The 25,682-nt window shown below is 49.2% G+C and overlaps 1 long non-coding RNA gene and 1 pseudogene across 1 annotated transcript; one reads left to right on the forward strand and one right to left on the reverse strand.

Annotated features, from left to right (window-relative positions):
• The first annotated feature begins 943 nt into the window (after window positions 1-943).
• LOC125100415 (uncharacterized) lies at window positions 944-15,139 on the forward strand. The gene is made up of 3 exons (XR_007127543.1): window positions 944-988; window positions 10,300-10,493; window positions 15,018-15,139. It is a non-coding gene; the product is annotated as an uncharacterized LOC125100415 (long non-coding RNA).
• Window positions 15,140-22,901: 7,762 nt separating this feature from the next.
• Window positions 22,902-25,068, reverse strand: LOC125100406 (uncharacterized; annotated as a pseudogene).
• Window positions 25,069-25,682: the final 614 nt, after the last annotated feature.

Here is a 25,682-nt window from a genome sequence, read left to right on the forward strand (position 1 = left end):
GTGCAATGGGGGGAGCAGAGGGGAAGCAATGTCACTGGGTCACAGTCATATCGGCATTGGGGAGGTGCAGTGGGGTGGCAGTGGCCTTGGCAGGGCACAGTGGGTCATCAGCAGGGTGGGGGGGGAGCAGGACAGTACTGGGGTGGGGTTAATGGTGGGGGACGGGCAGGATCAGCAGGGTGGCGGTCTCATGGTTGTGGGGCAAGGCAGTGGCACAGGACAACCAAGGAAGGGGCAGTTGCCTTGTAATCACTGGCAGCAGCACCAGGCCAGCGGGTCGTGGGGCGGAGAGGGGTGCAGAGTCGGGGTGGCAAGAAGGGGCTACGTGGAGAGTAGTTGGGGAGGGCTGCAGTGGCGATAGGGGGATGTGCAGAGGGACAGTAAGACCCTGGGGTGCGGTAGCTGTGGGGGGCGGGGTGTGGCAGCAGGAATTAAGGGCAACTCAGTGGGGCAATGGGGTCATAATGGCATGGAGTAGTAGGTGGGGCCGTGGGGTTGCCAAGCAGGAGGAGGTGGCACCCAGGTGATGAGCCTATGGTAGGGGGGAGGGACCCCTGGGGGGGGAGCAGGGGTCACCTGAGGCAGGTGAGGGGACAGCCAGGTGGTAGTGGCACAGGGAGCGGTGGAGGTCCGTGGTGGGAGAGCTGTGTGACAGCCAAGTGGGGCAGCCCTGCAGCGACTGTGAGGGGTGGGTGGAATCTAGGCAGCAGCAACCGGGAGTTGGGATGCGACCAGCCCGGAGGCAGCAGCTCTACAGTAATAGCAGTGGTGCAGCATGCTGGGTGGGCCCAGAGTGCATGTCAGCAGGGCGGGGCAGCAGCAGTTAGGTGGGCCTGGTGGGCGGGCCCACAGCTCACATCAAGGGGACTGGGCAGCAAGGGTTAGTAGGGCGTGGTGGGTGGGCCCATTGTGCACGTCAAGGGGGCGGGACACTGAAGCACTACAGAGGCCAGGGGCACAGGGCAGCCTCAGAGCAGTGGCACCTGAGGTAAGGCGGGCAGTGTGAGGGGCACAGCAGGGTGGCAGGTGTGCATGTGGCGGTAGCAATGTGAACTGTGCGGGAATGGGGCAGATATTCAGGGTGGAAGTAGCGTGGTAATGCACCTGGCAGCAGGGAGGCAATGGAGCAGGAGGAGGGTGAAGCCGTTAGGCAGTCGTGACATGTGGGGGGAGGCAAGACCAGCTGGGCGTCAGCGGGGCATCAACATCATGGCACGGTGGGCGGGGCTGCATGGGCCTTAGGAGTTGGCAGCCAGGAGATAACACTGAGGAAGGGGATGGGATCACAGGGGAAGGAGCAGGGGTCATCAGAGGCAGGGATGGGGGAAGGCAGTAGTGGCACTGGGAGGAGTGTGAGCTGTGTGGCACCTGTGGAGGATGGGTGGAATCTAGGCGGCAGCAGAGGGGGTGAGAGGGTGGGAGTAGCCCCAAGCAGCAGTGCAACAACTGTTAGGATGGCGTGATGGGCGAGCCCATGGTTCATGTCAAGAGGGCCGGGCAACAGCAGCAGGGTGGGCGTGGTGGGCGGGTCCATCGTGCAGGTCAAGGGGGCGGGGCAGCAAACAGTTAGGAGGTTGTTGGTGGGCGGGCCCGTCCTGCAGGTCATGGGGGCGGGGTAGCATCAGTGGGGCAGGCATGGAGGGTGGGCCAATTGTGCACATCAAGGAGGTGGGGCACCGAAGCACAGTAGAGGCTGGGACACAGGGCAACAGTGGAGCAGTGGCAGCAGTGGTAAAGGGGGTTGTGTGGGGGGGTACAGCAGGGTGGTAAGGGTACATGTCGGGGGCAGCAAGATGGTGGCAGCGTGAGGGGGGCAGGGGTCAGGCTTGCGAAGCAGTCATATGTGTGGCCGTGGTGAGGCAACGAAGTGGGGGGAGGGGGAAGCAGCTACTGGGTCGTGGTGGGTGGAGGGGAGGGGCCAGCCTGGAATCAGCGGGGCATCAGTGTCATGGTGTGGCAGGCAAAGCTGCCAAACTTCATGGGGGCGAGAAGGTGGCAGAGAGGTTAGAACACTCGGGGGGGTGGGGCCATCGCACGAAGGAGTGGGGGTGTCACCAGGCAGCACTGGTACAGGGAGGGGGAGCTTCTTGTGGTAAGGAGAAGCTGCATGACACCCGAGTGGGGCAGCTGTGTGGCACCTGTGGGGGGTGGAATATAGGCGGCAGGGCAGTGTAGGGAGTGTGGGACCAGCCCTGAGGCAGCAGCACAGTGACAGCTTGGCTGGCTTACTGGGCCTGCTCATAGTGCATGCCAACAAGGTGGGGCTGTGAAGCACAGCAGAGGCCATGGGCACAGGACAGAGGTGGCGCTACAGTAAAGGGGGCTGGGGGGGCACAGCAGGGTGGCAGGAGTGCATATTTTGGGGACAGCAAGCTGGTAGCAGCATGGGGTGTGGTGGACGTGCTGGGCAGCCACAGCCTTGGCAGCAAGGAGGCATCAGGGTGGGGGTAGGTGAGTAGCTAGGCAGTAGTGTCGCTTGGGCCTGGGCAGGGCTAGCTGGGTATAAGCGGGATGTCAATATCATGGCAGGTGGGTCAGGCAGCGAAGCAAGGGCCTGGCTTTGCTGGGCTTGGTGCATGTCTACAGGGGGGACCACTGATAGCAGAAGCAGCGGGGACCCAGGGTAGGAGCAGAGAGGCAATGGTGGTCGTAAGTGGGGGTGCTATGGATGGGGGTGCAGCACGGTGGGAGTGGCTCATGTTGTGGGGGCAGGCTGGTGGTACCAGTGCGGGGAAGGTGGAGTAGGACTCGTGGGGTGGCAGCAGCATGGCAGCAGGTCTAGGGATCAGGAAGGCTCCAGAGTGGGGGCAGGGGTAGCACTAGGTGGTAGTTGCAGGGAGGGGGGCTGGAACAGCACGGGGGCAGCGTGGCAGGTGGGGCAGGCATGCAAGTCACCAGGGCAGGGCTGCATAGGGCTGGGCTACTGAAGACCAGCAGCAACGGGACACAGGGCAGCAGCAGGACATAGGGCAAGAGTGGGACACAGGGCAGGCAGCAGATCAGAAGCAGGGTGGCGGTAAGGGGGCAATGACAGTGAGGGCAGGGGATTGGTAGCAGGGGTGTGGTGCACCTGGCAGGGTAGAGGTGCAGGGAGAGCATAGAGGGATGGTAGCAGCAATGCGGTGGGGCAGCAGGACAGTAGTGACGCATGGTGGTGGGCAGAGTGGGACAGCGTGGCTGCACGGGTGCATGTGGGGTTGTAGGCTGTTGGTGGCGTGGGGAGAAGGGTGTACGGAACCAGCTGGGAGGCAGCAGCACAGCAACTGCACAGGAAGGGCGTGAAGGGCGGGGTAGGGCCTTAATGCATGTCAGTGGGGACTGGACAGTGAAGGTCAGCAGTAGCCTGGGGCAGAGAGCTGAAGCTTAGCTACAGCAGCGGTGGTAAGGTGGACAGTATGAGGGGTGTGCTGCAGATTGCAGGGTCACGAGGCAGGGGCACCCAGGAAGTAGCAGCATTGGGAGATGGCTGGGATGAGTGGGGCGGCAGCAGCAGGTCAACGGCGAGAGAATCTGGAGGCACTGGAGCAGGGATGGAGGGCCGAAAGACAGTAGCATTTTGGGGGTGTTTGGTGGGACCAGCAGGGCAAGAGCATCAGGTTAATAGCAGTGTGGGCAGGACAGGGGCTCTGCACAGCTGAAGCAGCAAGGGGACAGTATGCAGTGAAGAAATGGCAGTGGGGGGCAGTGAGACAGCAGTGACTTGAGGAAGGCAGTGACTTAAGGAAGTACATTTGGATGACAGCAGACGTGGAGGCAAAGCGGGGAGGGATTGGCTCAGATGTGGTTGGGAGGGACCAGTGGGGCAACAGCTGTCTGGCAATGGCATGGCATGGCATGGCATGGCTTGGGGGCAGGGCGGGGCAGTGGAGATGGGCAGGAGCAGCAGGGTGACCATGCTATCAGTGGTGGTGCTCTTGGAAACACAGGCACCAGGCCAGTAGAAGCACTGGAGAGTGGTGCAGCAGGGTGGCAGAGTCCTGGAGGTGCACAAGGGAGTGGTAGGTGCACTGAGGGTGACAGTGCAGGGCATCAGTTGCAACATGCAGGGCAGCAGGGCAACTATGGTGAGGGTTAGCTGTTGTGGGACAAAGAGGCACTGCTGTGGAGTAGCAGGGTGGAGGGTGGCAGCACTGGTGGCAATGGCCTGTCAGCAATGGGGGGTGGAAGGGACAGCGGCAGGTGTGCGGGTGCAGCAGGGTAGCAGTGGGGGGATGGCACAGGGGGTGGCCATGGTACGGGGTGTGGGGACCAGCCAGGCAGCAGAAGCACAGGTGGGTAGGCAGTGATTTGGTAGCAGCGCTATCAAATGCTTTTTCTGCATCTGTTGAGATGGTCCTATGATGCTGATCCTTTGTTTTGTGAATGCGGCACAGTAGTTTGATTTGTGTGACAATTTTTATGATCTATGTTCATCACAGATACTAGTCTGTCATTTTCTTGGGGCACCTTGGAGGTTTCGATAAGGGCCTATGCTGGCCTCATAAAATGAGGTGGGGAGCATTCCTTCCCCTTGTTTTTCTGGACGTTTGAGAAGGATTGGTATTCATTTTTTTTCTGTGGATGATTCGTAGAATTCACCGGTGAAACCATGGGGTCCTGGACTTTTGCTTGTTGGAAGTTTTTGATTTCTTATTTAATATCCCTACTGGTCATTGGTCTGTTCAGAATTTCTGTTTCTTCAGGATTCAGTCTTGGCAGGTTGTATGTTTCTGGGAATGTATCCTTTTCTTTTGGATTATCCAGCTTCTTGGGGTGTAATTGATCATAGTACTTTTTATGAGCCTTTGCATATCTATGGTATCAGGCAATATCTCTTTCATTTCTCATGATGAGTCCTCTTTCATTTTTTCAGCTTGAGTCTGGCTGAGACTCTGTCAGCTTTGTTCTTTTCAAAGAACCAGCTCTTTGTTGATCTGTTGTTCTCTGTTTTAAGGGCTTTTAAAATCTTTTTGTTGTCTTTTTAGACTGTATTTCACTTATTTCAGTTCTGAGGTGCTCCTGCCCTTTGTTCTACTAACTTTGGACTTCATTTGTTCTTTTTCTGTCTCCTTGAGGTATCAAGTTATGTTGTTTATTTGAGATGATTCTTGTTTCTTGAGTTAGGCCTGAATCACTAGAAACTTCCTTCTTAGGACCACTTTTTTTTTTTTTTAAGTTAGCTCTAAGGGGTGCCTGTGTGGCTCAATCTGTTAGGCATTGGACTTTGGCTCAGGTCATGAATTTAGGGTCCTGGAATTAAGCGCTGTGTCAGCTCTCTGGTCAGCACGGGGAACCACGTTTTCCCTCTTCTACTGCCTGCTGCTACTTCCACTTTGCTCAGTCTCTCTCTCTCTCCCTCTGTGTCAAATAATAAATGACATCTTCAAAAAATTAAAGTGATCTCTATGCCCAACGTGGGGTTGAAACTCAAAACTGCAAGATCAAGAGTCACAGGCTCCACTGACTATTCGGGTGCCCCATTTTAGAACCCATTTTACTGCATTCCATAACTTTTGTTTGATTGTATTATTTTCTCATTTGCCTCAAAGTATTTCTGTGTTCCTATGTTCAGTGTGCCCATGAATCAATGGTTGTTCAGTAACATGTTGTTTAGTCTCTGTGTTTATGAATTTCCAGTTTTCTTCTTGTAATTGATTTCTAGTTCTATACCACTGTGTTTGGAAAAGATGGTCGATTTGGTTTCACTCATCATTTGGGAAAATCCTAGGCTTCTGGAGTTTATTGACTTGTCTTGTGGCCTCACATATGACCTATGGTGGAGAATGTTCTAGGTGCACTTGAGAGGAATGCATTCCATGTGCTGCTTTTGGATGGAGGGCTCTGTGTGTATCTGTCAAGTCCATTCTAAGTAACTGGGTTGTCTGAGGCTGATGCTTCCTTTGTGATCTTCTGTCTGGATGGTGTATCATTGAGAGAAGTGTGAGGTATTAGAGTTCCCTATGTTATTAGTGCTGATTGCTTCTCTTAGGTCTGTTCATATATGCTCTACATATTTAGTTGCTCCACTGCTGGGTGGGTAAATATTTATAAATATTGCATCAGTCTTACTGCATTGATTCCATTATCAGTTTGCTAGTGCCCTTCATTGGCTCTTGTTACAGTGTTTGGATTTTTTCTTTTCCTCCTCCATTGGACTGAAAATCAGAAAATCATCTGTTAGCTCTGCAGTCATGAGCAAAGCACAGCCCTGCTCTAAGTCTGGTTTTCTTTATTTTCCTATATAAATAAACACAATAAATTCTTTTCCCAGGACCATATCCTGACTCCAATAAGAAAGTATGTATAAAAGTGCTTTGGAAACTAGGAGATACTGCCCAATAATGAAAATGATTATGCAACCACCAAATGTTCAAGATTAGATTTTTTAAGACATATTTATTTATTGTAGAGACAGAAAGAGATTGCATGCACAAGCATATGCTAGAGAGGAGAGGGTCAGAGGAGAGAGGGAATCCTCCAGCAGCATATCCGCTGAGTGTGGAGCCTGGTGTGGGGCTCTCTCCCAGGAGTTGGGATCTTGATTTGAGCCCAAATCAAGAGTCAGCTGCTTAACTGACCCTGCCACCCAGGTACCCCCAGAATAAGATTTTTTAAAACATTTTTGAGGGCTTACTCTCATAGGTATTATTCTAAGTGACCTCTATTTCATTCAAATCTAAAAACTATTATTAAATTAAAAATAGAAGCTGTTCTAAAAGCAAATATTCATAATATCCTCAGAGGTGGGTAAACAGGCAGAAAAGAGGTTAAGTAGGGGCACCAGGGTGGTTCAGTTGTTGAAGCTTCTGCCTTTGGCTCAGGACATAATCCCAGGTTCCTGGGATCAAATCCCAGTTCAGACTCCCTGCTCAGTGGGGAGTCGTCTTCTCCATCTCCCTCTGTCCCTCACCCTGCTTATGTCCCCCCCTTCTCTGTCTCTCAAATAAATAATTAAATTAAAAAGGCAAGTTACTTTCTCAGTGTCATGATAAATATTAGAACTAGATACAGTCCTGAGTGTGTGACCCTGAAGAATGTGTTCTTTCATTTGTACATTTACCAAAAATACCTAGCCCTCAAAATACCATAGATTAAATTAGTTTCCCCTTTCTCCATACATTGAGTATCAGAAGATGTGACAATTCCAGGACCCTGGCTGGCGGGTACGGTGGAGTGTGTGACTCTTGATCTCCAGGTTATGAGTTTGAGTCATGTTGGGGGTACAGATTACTTAATTGAAAAAAAAAAAGATGCTATATTTGGGTTTGTTTTCTTTTTTCCTTTTGACACCTTCACCCATTTATCCCACCTCCAACCCCAAACTTCTGCCAGCCCCCATCTGTTCTGTCTGTGAGCTCACATTTTTGTTTTTGTTTTGTTTGTTTTAAGGTTCTACATGTAAGTGATTTCTAGTATTTGTCTTTCTGTCTGGCCTGTTTACTTAGCATAATGCCTTCAAGGGCCACCATGTTGTAAATCGAAAGATTTCATCCTTTATTATGGCTGAGTAGGATTCCACTGTGTTTATCAACCACAATTTCTTTATTCATTCATCCACTGATGGCATTTAGGTTGTTTCTTTATTTTCACTGTTGTAAATAATCCTGCAGTGTACACAGGGGTGAATATACCTTTGTGAATTAGTGTTTTCATTCCCTTCAGATAAATACTCAGAAAGGGAATTGCTGGCTCCTTTGGTTGCTCTATTTCTCATTTTTTTGAGGAACTTCTGTACTGTTTTCCATAGTGGCCAGCACCCATTTATACTGCCAGTAGTGGTGCACTAGAGTTTTCCTCTACTCCACATCTTTACCAAAACTTGCTATTTCTTCTGTTTTTGATAATGGCCCTTCTGACAGGTGTGAAGTAGTGCCTCATTCTGGTTTGATTTGCATTTCCCTGATGATTAATGATTGAGCATCTTTTCATGTTCAGTGTAGACCATCTGTATGTCTTCTTTAGGAAAATGTCTATTTGGAACTTCTCCTGATACACTAGATAACTTGTGGGGTTTTTGTTGTTTCTGGTGTCTTTGTGTGTTTTGTTTTGTTTTGTTGTTGAGTTGCACTGATTTCTTTATATTTTGAATATTAACCCCTTACTGGATATATAATTTACAAATGTTTTACCTTAGGCTTACCGTTTTATTTTGTTGATGGTTTCCTTTGTTGTTTGGATGTTTTATAGTTAGATGTAGGCCCACACTTTGCTTCTTTGTTTGTTTTTACTTTGGTATCCGCTTAAAAGCACCACTACCAAGACCTTTGCATCAAGGACCTTTCCAAACCCTGTGTTTTCTGCTACAGGTTTTATAGTTCCAGGACTTATATTCAATTGTTTGACCCATTTTGAGTTAATTTTTGTGTATGGTGTATTAGAATGGTGACAGTTTTGTTCTTTTGCATGTGGCTCTCCTAGTGTTCCCAGCACCATTGATGAAAGAGACTGTTTTTCTCACTTGTTTATTCTTGGCTCCTTTGTCATAAGGTCCCGGACTATAGATGTGTGTGTTTGCTTCTGGGCTCTCTCCTGTCTTCTGGTGATGTGTGTGTCTGTTGTTAGGACAATGGTAGATTGTTTTGATTACTCTAGCTTTGTCATTAGTCTGAAATGAGGAAGCACGATGCCTTTAGTGTGGTTCTTCTTTCTCTAGATTAGTCTGGTATTCAGAGTCTTTTGTGGCATCATACAAATTTTTAGAACCTTTCTTCTCTGTCTGTGAAAAATGTCCTTAGAATTTTGATAGGAATTGCAATGAAATTTTAGATGGTTTAGGGAAGTATGGACATTTTACCATTATTGATTTTTCTTCACCCATGAATATGCAGTGTCTCTTGGTTTACGTGTGTTGCCTTTGGTTTCTTTCCTTACCGCCTTGTCATTTTCATCATACAAGATTTTACCACTTGGTGAAGTATACTCCTGGGTATTTTATTCTTTTTCATGCAACTTCAGGTGGTGTGATCTTCCTAATATATTTTCTGATAATTCCTTATTAGCATATAGAAACACAGCAGATTTTTGGCAGTGACATTGTATCCTGCCCCTTTACTGAATTTAGTCATAGTTTGGACCATTTTTCACTGGCTTCTTTGAGGTTTTCCTTATATTCTGTATCATCTGCAAGTAGTGACCATTTTACTTCTTTCTTTCCAGTTTTGATGCTTTCTGATTATCTTCCTCCATAATTGTTCTGCCTTGGATTTTCAATATTGTATTCAGCAAAAGTGGCAAGGAAAGATCAGCAATGTCCCTAACTTAGGTGATCTTAGAGGAAAGAGAAACAGCTAAAACTTTTCACTATCAGATGTGATGTAATCTGTGTGGTTGTCATATGTGGCCTTTTTTAAAAAATATTTTATTTATTTATTTGACAGAGATAGAGAGATCACATTAGGCAGAGAGTAAAGAGAGGAGGAAGTAGGCTCCCTGCTGAGCAGAGAGCCTGATGCAGGGCTCGATCCCAGGACCCTGGGATAATGACCTGAGCTTAAGGCAGAGGATTTAACCCACTGAGCCACCCAGGCACCCCATATATGGCCTTTTTCGGTGTTGAGGTATGTTCCTTAGTCTACATACACTGTTGAGAATTTTGACTGCAAATGGATATTAAAGTATGTCAAATGCTTCCCTGCATCTCAAGATGATCACATCATTTTTATTCTTTATTTTCTTAATGTGCTTTATCTCTTTGATCAATGTGCACCTGTAAAACATCATTGCATTCCTGCAAGATCCCACTTGATCATAGTATATGATTTTTTTTCAGCATATTGTTGACCTTGAGTTGCTAGTATTTTTTGAACATTTTTGCATATATGGTCATCAGGGATATTGGAATGTAAGACTCTTTTCTTGGGGGTTCCTCATTTATTTTTGCATTAGGGTTATGTTGGCCTCAGCAAATGAGTTTAGAAGCTTTCTTTTCTGGTTTTGGAAAAGTGGGCAAAGGACTGCTATGAATCCTTCCCTGAATGGAAGAATTTACCACGAAATGCATCTGGTTCTGTAAGTTGTTTTTTTGGGGGGTTTTAAATTGCTGATATGATGAGTACTGGTGTTTTATATAAGTATTGAATCACTAAAGATGAAACTGTTTCCACATCTTGGTGGTGGGTTGGATGAAGGGGAATGAGAGTCATGGGGACCCAGCACTCAGAGGCTCCATCTGCCACTGCGGCTGTGCCATTCCTCTCAGATGCTGGCAGAGGAGGAAGGACATGGCAGAAACACAGGCAGAGTGGTGGTGGCTGGGGTGGTGGGAATGTGGGTCTGAGGGGTTGATGAGACTGATGCATGGCCCTCCTGTCCCACCCACAGGGTATCAGATCATCTACTGCCTGGCCAACAGCAACTCCAGCATGTTCACCACAGTGGAGATGGGTGCCATGGTGAGGCAATTCACGGCCACTGAGCTGGCCCCAGAGTCAGGGTACATCTTCAGACTGACGACGAAGATGAGGCAGGGCTGGGTGAGCCCCTAGAGGCCACCATCATCACCACTGAGAAGCAAGGTAAGGTCAGAGGCCCAGGTCCACCGTCCTGGTGACACGCAGGAGGACAGCTGGGCCCAATTGGGAGCCACAAACTTGCTGGGTCCACAGCTTCCTGAGGCAGAGCTTGCAGGGTAGTGTGTCTACACAGCACGATATTTACCAGACTGGCAGGAATGTCCCTAGAGAGGAGATTGTGCAACTGGATCAGGGTGGCTCTGAGTCACCATGTTGGAGGGAGGCTCCCTGAAGCCAGGTGCTTTTTCTCTGATGTTCAAAACGACATGACTAGCTGAGCCAGGGGTTCCAAAACACGTTTTCTACCAAGCAATGCTAGGGAGATGTGTCTTCATGGATGCCACTTCTGTTCCAAGCACTGGTGAAGTGCTTATTGTTCATTGTCTTGGTTTCTCCTCACCAAATCCTGGGGGACAAAGTGCTATGAGGCCCAGTTCTATAGAAGATGTGGGGCACAGACAGATTCAGTCATTCGCCAGGGACACAGCTGTTAAGGCAGTGATGTGAACACCCTCCACAGACTCTGGGCTCCCTGTTCCCACCACAATCTGCTGTGGGTTCCCATATCAGTGAGCCCCTGATATGTCCTCCAGCCTCATTCTGGGATCTGCCTCAGTGGGTTCCCTTCCCAGGGCCACCCCAACCACTCTATGCCGTTTTTATCCCACCTGACATTGGAGGGACCACAGGGATTCCAGCTTAGATCTGTGTCAGGACAGAACAGGGACGATCTGGAATGCAGAGCAGCCACTGAACCCCCAATCTGAAGCTGCCAGGAGCCTGGGTGGCTTTCAGGGCAGCGTGGTGCCTGCCAAGCCCATATGCATAGTTCCCTTAGAGTTCTGGCTTCAGAATGTGTGGCTCAATGACTGCATCCCTGTTCTCTCCACATCCGAGGAGCAGGCTGTGCTTTGGCCCTGCTGAGGTCACAGGGTAGCCCATGGGTAGTAGCCTGACCCAGCCTATCCAAGGAGTGGTGTTTAGGGGAATATATGGCTCATTTACCTCCTGTGCTCTCGAATGGAGAGCCCCGTCCATGCGCCAGAGGTATCTCCCTGTACTTTGGAGCAAAATCAAAATAACAAAATGAAAGGATCCAGGATACATTTGGGCCCACTTATCTGCAGAGGTTCTCTTGGTCTGTGGCTTGCTCATCAATGTCAGAACAGGGCTCTTACTGGAGCACAGGTAAGCTGTCAACCAGGCCTACTGCAGTGTATCTTGAAATGTTTCTGCCATGGGAGAAACACATTTGCTCACTATTCAAGTGTTGTTTGTGCTGTTGTGCTAAATACTTCTTTGATTCACCTGCGTACCATGAGAGGCTGAGTGATATGCAATGCCTGGAGTGTAGATGTGTTGGCTTCCCTATACATCTGTCCCTAAGGACTATTCAGCTGGTGGGGAGGGGGCTGGGAGCAGGTATTTGGGACTGACGTGCCTTGCTTCAGAAGTGCTCCCTGAGGTTGAGCAGGAAGGCGGGGGCTGCAGTCCTATCTGACACATGGGTCCACATTGGTCACCACGATGGTTGGGTTGAGGGGAGCATAAGACCAGCAAGCCAGAGTCTGTGGCTCCTCAACTGCCTGTTGATGGCCTGCAACCAGGGCCCGGGGCACCGGAGCAGAGCCAGAGTTGCAGGGCCCAAGCAGATGCTCATAGGAAAGGACTGGAGGCAGGGTGGGAGGTGGGCAGACCCAGGCAGCTGCATCAGACAGCCAGATCACAAGGGGGCTGAAGCCCGGCTCTGTACTCTGTGACACATTGAAGGGTTGGCATGTCTCAGGGCAAAAAGCACACAGCGGGAATTCTGCCATCACCACAATGCTGAAGTAGAAGGTGTGGTGTGGAGTGCAGTCAGGCACCTGGGTACAGTGTGTGTGTCTGCGTCTCCAGTCTCCTTTTGAATGCCTAGGTCCGCACCTGGGCGTTGGATGGAGAGAAGCTAGCTAGGGTGCAGGAGTTCTTCCTGAGGAGGCTGGCAGGTGGAATGCTGCCCCGTGGCTGGGGTGGGCCATGTGGTTAGAGACCAAAATATCCTGCTAAGTGCTAAGGCTCAGGCTTTGTGCAAGGGGATTCTTGGAAGCACCACAGAAGAACCCCATCTGCATGTCCCTACAGCTCTGCTCCCCCTGCACAAACCTTGGATGGGTGCAAGGAGGGAGAAAGGGTGGGAAGGAGTATATTTGCTCCTTCAACCCCTATGCAGGTTACCATCATCCAACGAGATCCATCAAGGACATGGAACACAGAGGCTGAGTGGCCTGGTGGACACCAGGAGAGGGTGGGCTGAGCAACCGGGGGAGAAAGGGCTAGACCTGCCTGACCGTGGTGGATGAGAAGTTGTCACTGAACAGTTTTGTGGGCCTCAGGCAAGGTGGTGGGAACCCCTCTGGTTTTCTCCTTGGGAGAAAATTCTAGAAGCAGAACCCTTAGTTCAGAAGTAATGAGTGTGTTGGGCTTGGAGACACGGAAACTCATGGACACGCCATGCCCTAGGGACCGAGATGCAGGTCTTGTGGCCTCTCTGCTTCCATGCTGATGTCTTCCCTTCAATGTTTGGTGAAAATATATCTCATTAAGCATGTGTCCACAGGCCTTTCAAACCTACTCTACCACTAAATGCCTGTGACTTTACACGGTGATCTGTCTCATGGGGTCTTAGTGTCCAATTGTGAAAATCCTCAAACTCAACTGGATACAGATTTGCAGAACTCGTGGAAAAGCTGCATTCAAGCCGAACAAGAATTAATAAGGGGGGGGGGGGCTGAGTGAGTTGAGGAAGATGAGTCTACCTTTGTGACTCTTGTTTGAAACATTGCTGGTCCTTTAATGTTTCTTCTTCCAGATTGAGGGAAACTATCTGAAAGTATCCATGACCTACAGAAATGTGATGATAAATTTCTCTGTTAGCAAATGGGAGCATTTAACTTCTCTCCTTCCCTGAACCCTCAATCATTCAGAAACTCTCAGGGAGAATTCTTTCTTCCAAGGTACTTAGAATTATTGGAGTAAGTTCAGCACAAGTGCCTTTTACTTGTAACAGGACACTGCTGGAAACATTGGTTACTTTACCAAGGGATTGAGTGAAATGTCCAATTTGAGAGTAATGTGTATGGACTCAGATAATGACCAGACAATTTTCAGGAATGAAGGGTGGCTTTGTGGAGCCCCTTGGCAATAGCGAATTCACACCTCAATGACACAGTGCCCAGGAGCCTTGCCACATGAGTAGGAAAAGTTACTTGTTGGCAGGTATAGGAACCTCAGGATATTTGGGGGACCTCGAGAAGAGGAATCCACCCAAATCGACAGGTATTGCAGTCCAGTCTGATGGGAGTATCGTGCTTGCTTTGGCTTGGACACAATTACTGAATGTTCACTCTAAAGAGTTCCTCATGAAAAGTGTCCAGTACAGCAGGGTTTCAAAATCTGTATGGAACAGTCCGATCACTATGCCTGCCAGGCTTAGTTAGAATAGATGCTAGCTAAGAAACCAAGTGTGCTTCTGGCTGCCTTCTTGCATCTAAGAACGATCCCAAATCCGTTGAACTGAAATCCATCAGCCATGTGGACTGGCACCCGCTGCCACAACCACAGGCATTTCTGTGCCTCCACATGGGTCCTGTGAAGCTCCTGAATCTATTTAATTTGCAATCAGGTTTGGAGGCTGGCAGTGTTTTCTTATTGGGAAAATCCTATCAGAACTAAACCCCAAATTATCCCAGAATCCTCTAGAAGCTGGTTGTTGGAGGGCTTGCCCTTTGTGTCAGTAGCATAGTCGCTGCCTAGGAGTGAAACAATCTTTAATCTCCAAGGTATAGGTTACATTCATTTTGGGTGGTGATTAGTTGTTGTTTTTTTATTATTATTATTTCTTTTTTTGAGTTCCAGGGTCCATGAGAGGCATGTCTTAGAAAGGAAAGACCAGAGGCTCATTTCAGCCAAATAGAGTTGTGAAAAAGAGAAAGAAAGACTAACAGAGTCACCCACGTAGAGTAGAAAAGACATTGAGAAGGTAGAGTATATGCACATCTCCTATAGGAGTTCTGTGTCATTGAAGTTACGGGGTAGATTAATGACAACGCTTGTCAAAGGTGAACGAAGATTCAAGGAGAAAGTAAGCAACCCTAGGACGGTCATGCAAAATGCAGTTGAAATAGGGTTGTCTGCAGATCTTCTGTTCAGGGTTCTCGGAGCAGCAGGAACTTTATTTAGGACTCTCGTCACTAGTTGCAAATGGTGATTGACCTCTGGGCCATCTCCTGGCCCACATCCTCCTGCGTGGGACTGGCATAGATGATATCCTGGAACTCCCGGTAGCCAATTGACTATGCATGTGTTATTTGAAGGTCTGCCAGCAGCAATGCTAAGTCTTTCACAAATTTTGGGATCCTGTGGTTTTGGCCTCTTTGAACTTGTGCTCTCTGCTGGAAGGGATGAGCTTGCTTTCAGTTTTGTATGACATTGTGTCTTCCCGAGTATGGGTCCTGAGACCTCAGCTAAATGCTCTCTCTGTTTTTACAGGTGGTGCTTCGAGGCTCAGGTGACTTGACCTCCTTGGCAGCATCCAATGCGCCTGGCCTCTGTCTCTTCAGTGCAGATTCAAGTGCAACACGTACAGGAGTGTGACGCCTGTTGTCTCCCCGGTGGATGTGCATCACAGCAGTAAGTTGTCCTGGTTCTGAACCTTCACTTGGGTTGAGGTTCAGGGCTTGATGTGGGTGCCTCTTTTGCTGGCTTCTGTCGTACTTACAGAAGGAAAGATACCCTCTTCTTTTTGATTAAATTGGAGATGTACCCTTAACCATAATATCTAGAGTTTGCTGTTTGGGGAAAATTCCTTAGTGGCACATATGGAGAAGGTTCCTCAAGTCCCTGCTCCAAACAAAACATCTGAATTACAGGTTGCTTCTGTTAGCAGAATCCTGAGTGATTTCAGGGTTATCTTATAAATAGACATTCTCTTCAAAATAGTGTTTTCTCTCAACACATTCTTTTTAAGGCCAGTAAACTAGAGTAAAGAATATCGGGCATCTTTACAAATGGATTTCTGTGTGGACGTGCTTTTTATGTTTTTTTTTTGTTTGTTTGTTTTTTGTTTTGTTTTGTTGTTTTTTTTTTTAAGATGGTGAGGTGCAAGAGGGAGAGGGAGACACTGGGCAGGCCCCACACGCTTTGCAGAGCATGACACAGGCTCGATCTCACAATCGTGGGATCATCACCTCAGCCAAAATCAAGAGGATCAGTAAGAAGGTCACTCACATAGAGTAGAGAAGACAATAGGAGGTAGAGTGTTTTCACATCTCCTCTAGGAATTCCATATCACAGAAGATTCAGGGTAGAGGAATGAGAACATATTTCTAATATGAAGATTCTAGGAGAAGTAAGCATTGCTAAGATGGTCATGTGAAATGCAGTTGTAATAGAGTTTCTGCAAGACTTCCATTTGGTTCTGGGAACAGCAGGAAGTTTATCTAGTCTCTTGTCACAAGTTGCCAATGGAGATTGATGTCTGGGTCACCTCTTGTCCTACACGCTCCTCCTTTAGTCTAGCATACACATCGTGGAACTTCTGGTAGCCAAGTTTGGAAGGGGAGGTATGGAGGGAGAGAGAGATCTTTACGCAGGCTCCACCTGTGGTGCAGATCATGACACATGTCAGGGGCTCGATCTGACAACCCTGATACCAGGACCTGAGCCAAAATCAAGAGTTTGTCCCTTAAATAAAAGAACCATACAGGCATTCCTGGATGTGGTTTGTGTTTATGGAAGGGAGCATACGTATCCCCTCCTGTTCTAAATATTCTAAATTGCGGACTGTTTCCATATCAGCAGTGGTCTTACAGCTTCTCAGGCCAAGAGATAAGGAGATATTCTTGGTGGTGGAGAAAAGCAGTTGGCTGCCATATTCTCAAAGAGGGGGAGGAAGGCCTCACTGCCTGAATTTAAACAGTACAGTTTAATTCCTGTCCTGATGCACACAGTTCTTCAAAAACAGCACCATTGTAAAACATGAAATTAATTTGCCAGTCCCAGGGTGGCACAGTTGGTTAAGCATCTGCCTTTTGCTGAGTTCAGAATCCCTGGATCCTGGAGGATCAGGCCCTGCATTGGGCACCCTTCTCTATGTGAAGCCTGCTTCCTCTCCCTCTTCTCTGCTGCTTAACCCGGACTGTTCTTGCTCTCTCTCTAGCTATCTCACTCTCAAATAAATAAGCATGTAATTAATTTATTAAATCTTTTCCAATTTATGAGGACAATATTAGTAGAATTAAGGACACATGAGAGGTAGATCATAAACCATGTGTTTGTTGAGTCTTGTTGCCATTCATCCTTGCAATCTACATACATCGATAGATTAATGTTTTCATGAACATACGTCAATCACCTTTTGTTCTAAGATTCTAAGATAACCCTCAAATTGATGTTCTCATGGATCCCAGGCAGTGTATATATGTGTCAAACTTCCAACCAAGAGACAGCACCAGTGTCATTTGTGAGAGCTAGTAAAGGGAAAGTCCCCCGATCTTAATTGGCACAGTGTGCATGGTTGTGAGACCACTCCTTTTCAGTGATACTGACCTTTATGCAAGTACTGATGGATGGGAACAGATTTGCTTTATTTCTAGCTATTGGTTACTGAAATACTGCATTCAGCATCCCTCAGAACATGACACAGTTGTATGTGTTTGCAGTGAAAAATTGTCAGTGTCTGAGTTTGTATCTCAATTTCACCCTAAGAAATTCCTTGGGAGGTATTTGCCCAGTGATTTTCTGATGTGAGTGTCGGGGGAAGAATTTCCCCTTATTGCATTGGGATCAGTGTTTCCTCAGTGTGAGGGTGTCGTTGCTGGCCAAGGAAGGAGGGATACCTGAGAACATTCCTTTCCTCTTCACTCCGGGAGGATTTTCTTCTGTGTGAATTCCCCCAGGTCCTTCACGTGTTGGCTCCATGAGGAATGGGATTCCCACATGGATTTCATCAGCATTCAGCAGCAGCGATGATGCAGGGTGTCCCAGGAAGTCCCTGCACCTTCACTCCTGTATAAGGGATGACCCCGCTCTCTGAGATGGTAGCAGGAGCTCAGGCCAGAGCCCCAGTTGAAGCTTCTTACACCCAGATACATCCCTAGTGGTTCTCCCCGTGTGAGTTCTCTGGTGTTGGGAAAGGGACCACATCTGGCAGAAGGCTCTGCCTCAGTGATCGGAGACACAGGGTTTGTACTCTGTGATTTCTGTGGTGGTGAGAAAGGTGGGCACTCTGGGTATAGGCAGGACCCCAGTAATGACAGACACAGGTTTCCCTGGTCTGAGTTGTCTGGTGTCTCCAAATGTGAGAGCTATATCTAACAGCTCTTCCATGTCGACCACATTTGTCGGGGTTCCCACCGTGTGGTTCCTCAGATGTTGGCTAAGGGTGTGGCTGTACTACATGCTTTCCCTTGAAGATGGCATTCAACCAGTTTCTGTCTGTGGCAATATGCCCATGGCCTCGAAGGGATGCATATTGCTGCGAGCTCTGGTACAGCAATGCCATCGCATGTCTTCTAACTCATGTGAGGTCATGGACAAGATTAAGAACAGAGCTCTCTGAATGAAGGGTCTCCCACCCTTGTTACATCCCTAAGGTGCCTCTCCCGTGGTTTTGCTGTGTGCAGAGGTGAGCCCTGTCCTAGAATTGTTTCCTCCATGCCTATCGTGTCTACTTTCCTCAGAAGGGTGAGTTCTCTCATGTCTCCCGAGGTCAGAGCCCTGACCAAAGGCTGTCCCACACTGGGGAGATGTGTGTGGAGCAATCCAGGATGAACGAGTTCTGATGTCATTTGAACTAGGGACACATGGCTGAAGGTTCTTCCACATTGTCTGTAAATATAAGGTTTCTCTTCCCAGGACATAACACACATGGAATGAGGTGTGGTACGTGAGAAATCTCTTCCCTGTGCCCCAGCATTGGCCGGGTTCCTGTGCAGAGTGAAACCTCTGCTAATGGTCAAAACAGGAGGGGCTGTGGAAGGATTGCTCACTCATGTTCCTCCCTTCCTGACTCAACATACGAATTCCAGCCCCTTCCCTCAGGAATTGTCTCTGCATCAACCTCTGCATGCCACTTGTAGTCGGGTGTCATGTTACTTTCTGGAATTCAGATAGATCTTTCTACATGGCAGCCTCACACCCATGTCAACTGCTGATTAAATTTTAGATGTTTGAGTTTCAAAGATTATATCGGTGTGTCATGTTCAAGCCAGTGACTTTTACAGACACTGAGGTGATGGTTTGACTTGAGGCACATTTCAGCCCAGAAATAAAACTATTCAGATTTCTGTGCTATGCTGGGGTCATGATGGGAGGCTGACTCTATCTAGGATGGGGTTGGGGTTGGTCAGGCAAAAGGGAGATTTTGCAAGAACGTTGCAGTAGGACAGAGAACACACAGGATACAGGAGGCTTTGCTCTTGTCAAATGAAGGTGGTTTTTCCTTCTAGGAAGGCATTAATAGAAAGATAGTTGGGAGCTTCCTGGAGGAATGTTACTTTCCTCATCTCACAAGTCCTTCTCTGTCATAAATCGAACTCAGACTGCTGAGGCCAAAGCCTGTCAGCAAACATGTCTGCCCCCAAAGCAGAGATCCTATTGTCCACCTGTTGGTTGTAATTGGCAAAAATCTTATAAGTATTTATCCTGACTCCAACAGGCCTTCGTTGTCCTCTACACCCATGAAGCAATTGACAGAAAAGGCTCTTCTTCCAAGCCATAACCCGCCAACCCAACATGGGCCTGAAATAATTGCATGTTCCAAGAATGGCCCTCAAACCTGCAGTCTTGAATAGAAAATCCGTTTTATTGACATTTCCTTCTGCCTCAGCCTCCCTCAGTGTGATGGAAGGGAGGGGGATGTTAGGGCTTCAGGAAACAGAGTTACGTGTTTCTGGATGGTAGCTAGCCTCTTGTTAAGAAAGCCTCTTCCTTGAGAATCACGAGGACTTTTTTAAACTGAGGGAGACTCTGGTCTTGCAGGGTTTTGATCTCTATTTGTGGAGAATCTGTTTTTTTTTTTTCCTTTCCATATTTTAGGGCAGTCAGAGCACCTGAGGAATGTCACTCATATCACATGTTGGGGGTTGGGGCTGTGTTAAGTGCCAGCTCCTGCTTGGTACTCAGCTGGCTTTCTCCTCCCTCCTCATGTGCCCCTGAACAGTTTAGACTCTTCTGTCATTAAGGTTGTTGAAGGAGGATAGTCTCATCTTCTGTAACTTCTTCCTGCTGAATAGGGGCGTAGAGCTGTCCCTACCCGTGGGTCATTCCTGGTCAGTTGGGGGCCTCTCTGTGTCAGAGTTGTAAAATGAATAGACCGCTGAGTGCGGGGTAGAAGTTGTGACTGGATCTTGTTGAGTGGAAAAGACCATCTGTCCTCTGGAAGTTACTGCAGTGAAGGGTTCCTGGCACCACCTGCAGAGACAGGGGGGATGGGTGGGGAACAACACAACAGGGTTAAAAGAAGAAAGAGAAGGACAATCCCCATGAAGAGTCCTTTGATAGTGGGTGAGAACCCTCCCCCAGGCTAAGAGCTGAGCCAATCCTTAAAGAGAGGGATCTTTGGAAGTGAAGATTTGAGCAGTGGTATCTGTTAGCAACCCAGAAATCTCTTTGTGATAGTGGGGAATGTACACACAGCATTGTGTCTTTAGATTGGCACAAGCTCCACCTTGTGCAGCAGTTACAACATCTAAAGTCTTTGTGTTTTGTAGAACTGCTTCATGCATTGGGATCATTCCCTTATTTTATTGAGAAATCCTGTTTGGGCTGATATGTAGGGCCTTTACTGTGTACTCTGTAAGGACTTCTCCATGCGACATGACATCATCCAGTCCCAAAGAGGGACAAAGATGGATGCTAGGTGGCCATGTCCGTGAAACAGAGCACACATGCACCGTTGCTTGAAATGGGGAAGTTTGGCTGGGTCGCTGATGGTTTTCATAATGCGCCCATGCATCTGGGCCCACCCCAAGTGTCCAGTGGCCTCTGGAGCTTGGGGAAGCCATGGGCACAGGTTAGAGCTTCATAGCCACTGGGTCCCAGCTAGGGGCCCTTATCTAATCCTGAGGCTCCTAGAACTGCAGTCAGGCTTTCAAGGGCTCCTCGGGTTTGGAGGGCCATTCTTGGAACATGCAATTATTTCAGGCCCATGTTGGGTTGGCGGGTTATGGCTTGGAAGAAGAGCCTTTTCTGTCAATTGCTTCATGGGTGTAGAGGACAACGAAGGCCTGTTGGAGTCAGGATAAATACTTGTAAGATTTTTGCCAATTACAACCAACAGGTGGACAATAGGATCTCTGCTTTGGGGGCAGACATGTTTGCTGACAGGCTTTGGCCTCAGCAGTCTGAGTTTGATTTATGACAGCATACCTGGTTTTTCTTAGCCCATTTCCATGAAACTGTTGCCATTACTAAAGCACCTGTGCTCTGCATTTCTTGGGGCATCTTAAGTCTGGCCGACTTAAGAACCTTTCAAGAATTATGAGCCATGTGTGTAGAATGGTCGGGTCCAGGCCTAAGGGTCGCTGGGTTTAACTTTGGTCTGGTTTCTGGCATTAGTTCAGGCATATCTGGAAAAGTAAGCTGGTACTTGATAAATCAGCCTCTTATCATTGTTTGGTGGCCTTTGTTCTCTGTGATGCTCTGGAGTTGATGCCAAGTTCTTAGAGTCAAAGGCCATGCCCATATGAATTGGGAGGTTCCTTTTCCCAGGAGGGCAGTTGGATGCTTAGCTAAAGCCTTTGTTTGCCATTGTACCTGAATGGGGTGGCTTCTTGGATCAGTAGGACTGGGAGGGAAGAATCTATTCCAAGAAGCTCTTTTTATTTTGAGGCCTTGCCTGAATATCCTCGTTAGTATTAGTCTCTGGTGAGTGGGAGAAAACTTGTCTGGCAGATAAGGGCTTTCCCAAGTGTACCCTCCACTCCAGTTACAGGGACAGCTGGGTCCTTCATTGTCTCCATAAGTCCCCAGAGAACCCTGTGGAGTGTTGTATGTTCTCTGGCTTTGAGGGAAAGAGCTCCTCATCCCAGCCCCATCCAATTGGTCAAGGTGCTAGTTGAGTTCTACAGTCATGGGGGAATCAATCGCATGCTCCAGTTGTCGAATTAGCCCTGAGCCCATGGGGTCCTGGTCTCCCCACAGAATAAGAAGCAAGGGGATTTCCTGTCCATGAGCTAATGTTGAAATGTTTCTGGCTCAAGTTGTCTAGCTCAGGTAAGCAACACATATGGAAAGGCCACCAGAATTAGACTTGAACGTCCACAGAATTGGATTTTTAAAGTCTACTTTTCCTCTTCAAAAGAATGCTCCTTTCCAGAGACAGCCAGCTCAGGGCTCATGTCCTTGGAAAGCAAGTCCTGCTTTAACCCACGTGGTGCAATTATTGACTTAAGCTTAGCAAGCCTAGTGATCAATCATGGTGATTGCTTAGAATCTGCACCACTGGGACTTTTTTGAGGAATCTCTAATTGTTGTCTCTCTAGGCCAGAAGCCAAGGGAAGGGCTTGCCGTCAGGCATGCCTGCTATACCTGTGGATTTGGGCACATTCCTCTTCCTGAGGTGCCCGAATATCCAAGGTTCCTACACCTGCCAGAAAGTGACATTCTTTAAGCTCCTGGTGATGCAGTGGGGAAGTCTGGAAGCAAGGGGTCAGGCCAATATTCCCAAGGGGTTTGATGGCTGCAGATTTTCTGAAAGTCAGCCTTAGTTCCTTAAAGCCCTTTGGTCCCATATGAGTCTCTGTCTAGCTCTCTCCATAGGAAAGTCCTGTTCAAGCCTTGGTCAAATCACCCATGTTTCTGATGCCCCGTTTCAAGGAGAAGAGATTCTTCTTGAAAATGGGGAGATAGATTAGGGTTGCCTTGCGAGAAGAAATGCTTCCTGAGACCTTTGGACTTGGAAGCCTCAGGTAGAGAAAAACGTGCAATGCTTCAACGTGCTTCCTAAGGAATTGCTGCCATGAACATTGGTATACAGATGGGCGTTCTTTTCACTACATCTGTATCTTTGGGGTAAATACCTTGTAGTGCAATTGTAGGGTCATAGGGAAGCTCTATTTTTAATTTCTTAAGGAATCTCCTCACTGTTCTCCAAATTGGCTGCACCATCTTGCCTTCCCACCAAAGGAATGTTGGATCCCATTTCTGTAAGCCCTAGGTGTCTAGCATTGCCGTCCTTGAAGCCCATGTTTTACTCGAGGTGCAGTGTGGTGCTTTGGGCCCCAGTTCCTCTGTCATGGTGTCTGGGTGCTCCAGAGGTCGAGCTCAGTTTAGGGAAAGCTTCTCCTCCTTAAACCTTTTGCTGCTGCAGAACACACAGACTGAGCAGGGCCCGTTTTGTGGTGCCACTGCCATTGTTGAGCACAGCACTGGTCATGGTCCTGTGCATGGAAGCAACAGGGGCGGTTCAGGGGCAACACCCTCGAGGAATAGAGCTGGGGTGGCTGCTGCCCCTCAAGTCGATTCCACGGTGGTCAAGGGGCCCTGGAAATCCCGCTTCTTCCTGCATCTGGCATGCTCTGCATGGTTGATGGAGACTGGAGGGGACAGCGGGATGAGGAGAAGCCCCTGCAGCATACAGGGGAAATGACTGGAAGACTGCCATCCTGTCCAGTCCCGGGGGCCCAGTCTCACCAGACAATGGACTGTTGTAGGCCCGGATCATTGCCTCCTGCTCCAAGTGTCAGTCATTAGCAGGGCTTGGGCAGCCAACTGTGGGTGTGGTGGCCGACTCAGAGGGTCCTCTTGTCTCATCCTCGGGGATCCATTGCTGTCTTCTGGTGGGCTGCACATAACTGTTCTATTTGTTTGGCCTGCAGAGGTCAGGTGCAAGATAGCCGTTCCTGCAGGCATGTTTCATTGTGTTTTCAAGCCGAGTCTTCCTCTGGGCCCCAATCGAAGCCTCAAGTGGGGCCCCAAGATCCTCCTGGCTCCCTTTGTCTGAGAACCTCTGGAGATTCTGGTGCTTTGGGTCGTGGGCAGACTGTCCTGCGGTGCAGCTGTGGAGACAGCTGGTGGAGTGGTATGAGATAGCAACTGGCATGTGCCCTGGGGAAGATCTTACCAGAGACATGTGGGGTTTTGTGGGGCATGTCTTCTGAGGTGTTGAGGTAGAGGTTTCCCTGTAGTACCCATGTGTGACATGACGAAAAAGAAGTTTCCCATGGGCCCCCTGGGGCTGAATGAAGGCTACACTCCCAGGGTCACTCAGCCCCTTTCCTGACCATCTTCCTCCATTACTGCCAGGTCCTACACCTGCTGGGCTATCACTTCTCCAGCCTCTCTGAGAGCCCTGGACATGCCCTTCTCTGTGGGGGAAGCCTTTGCCCACACGGGTGTTGCAGGTGGCATGACAGAGATGTGCTCCCGACTCCCATGGGAAGTGAGTTTGCATGGGCCCCATGCTGTGGGCGGGTGGTGGGTGAGGTGGAAGCAGGCAGGGTGGCCTTTCCCTGATGGGTCTCCCCTGCGTATTTAGAGATTGAAGAGAGTCTCTAGAATATCAAACTCACATAGTGAAATGGTGCCATGAGGGGACCCTAAACCTCCCCCGAGGCGTTTTGGAGGTTTGGGGGACTGGAGGTATTGGTCAGCTCCTAAAGGAGTGGCCAGCATACATGACTCAGCCAGAGACTAGGGCCGACTCTGTGCCCACAAGGATGCAGTGCTGCGAGGGGTGAGCTGTCCTGCTCCTATGAGCCTGGAAGCCTGTCTTTTTTGCTCATTTCTCAGGTGTCTGAAGTGGGAGATGGGGCCACCCCACCACTGTCTCTTCTCGACTAGTGTTGTTTTGGAGCAAGCCGTCTGCTGATTTATGCAGGGTAAGAGGGCAAGGCTTGGTTCATGCAGAGTGAGGGGTCAATGGGGCGTGGGGCCCTTTTCCAGAGGAGCACAGTGCATGGGCTACCTGGTGTCCAGTCCCTCCAGGCAGTCAGTGCCCTCCCTCCAAGATCAGCAGCTCATGGAAAACAGTGCCCAACCACCACAGGGAGTTGCACGGATCAGGTGGAGGTTACCCGTGGGATGTTCTCAGGTTTCCCAGTGCCTGCAGGAACTGTGACCTTCCTCTCATGTCCTCTTTGTGGTCAGAGGCTAGGGCAGCACCCCGGGTTTTGTGTGGTTTCCCGAGGTGCCCACAACAAAGTCAGAAAAATGAGGGAGAACATGTGTCCATATTTGCCTGCCCCTCTTCCTGCCCAACTCACCCCATTCCAAAGTCCTTCTCTTCTTCTGCTTCCCTTGTTGTTTCTGTCAAGTCCACAGAAGGGAAGTTTCTTGAGAGATGAAAGCAAGAGCAAAATAGGGCATGAGCACAGACTCTCAGGCAGTGGAGAACCAAACGGGGACACCCAGGCCCAGCCTCCCTTCCTGAGGACCCTCCAGCAGGGTGAGCTGTGCCCTGCCAACTCCCAGCCATACTCCCTGCTCTGCTCTCCAGGGCTGCTTCCCAGACTCAGCAGTGAGAGGTCAAGGTGATGTTAGGAGAGGGGTGAGGAGGGCTGCCCCCGGATTTCATGCAGCAGTTCAGATGCAAAGCCTGAGTGCCTGCCATAGATTAGGGCCTCTAGGGTGGGCCTCATCAAAGCAGGGTAAGGGGAAGAGCAGGGAGGATGTGCTTATGGACAGATGAGACAGGAAGCCCAAGAGATGGAGGTGGAAATGAATTACAGGCACAGTGTGGCTCCTTCCGTCAGAATCGTTGTCTTCTGTGGAATCCTCCTCCAGGTCAGAGAGCAGCGAGGATGCTGGGGTGGCTGTCAGAGAAGATAAAGGGGAGTTAGTGGAGCTGACAACATATGGCCTGCTGCTCTGGGTATGATGGCTCTGCCCTCAGTTGGGTGGGGCCCCAGCTCTGAGTCCTCCCTGGCCTTGGTCGCTTGATCTCGCAGGGTGCAGGTGGGACAGCAAGTGTGTGAAGCAGGTCCAGAAGCCCCTTAACACATGCTTGGAAGACCCTGGCCCATGACAGGGGTCTCCAGGCAGCTTCATGGGGGCGTCCTTCCCTTGGGAACACGTCTACATGTCAGACTCAGCTGACGTGTGAAGGCTGGCAGAAGCCAAGGAACACGGGAGCTTGTGTAGTAACCCAGGGGAAGTTTGCTTTACCTTCTCCAGCTCTGGGGGTCCCCTTGAAGGTACATCAGCTGGACAGAA

This window comes from Lutra lutra, chromosome 5 (genome assembly GCF_902655055.1).
Source record: "Lutra lutra chromosome 5, mLutLut1.2, whole genome shotgun sequence".
NCBI classification, from domain to species: Eukaryota; Metazoa; Chordata; class Mammalia; order Carnivora; family Mustelidae; genus Lutra; species Lutra lutra.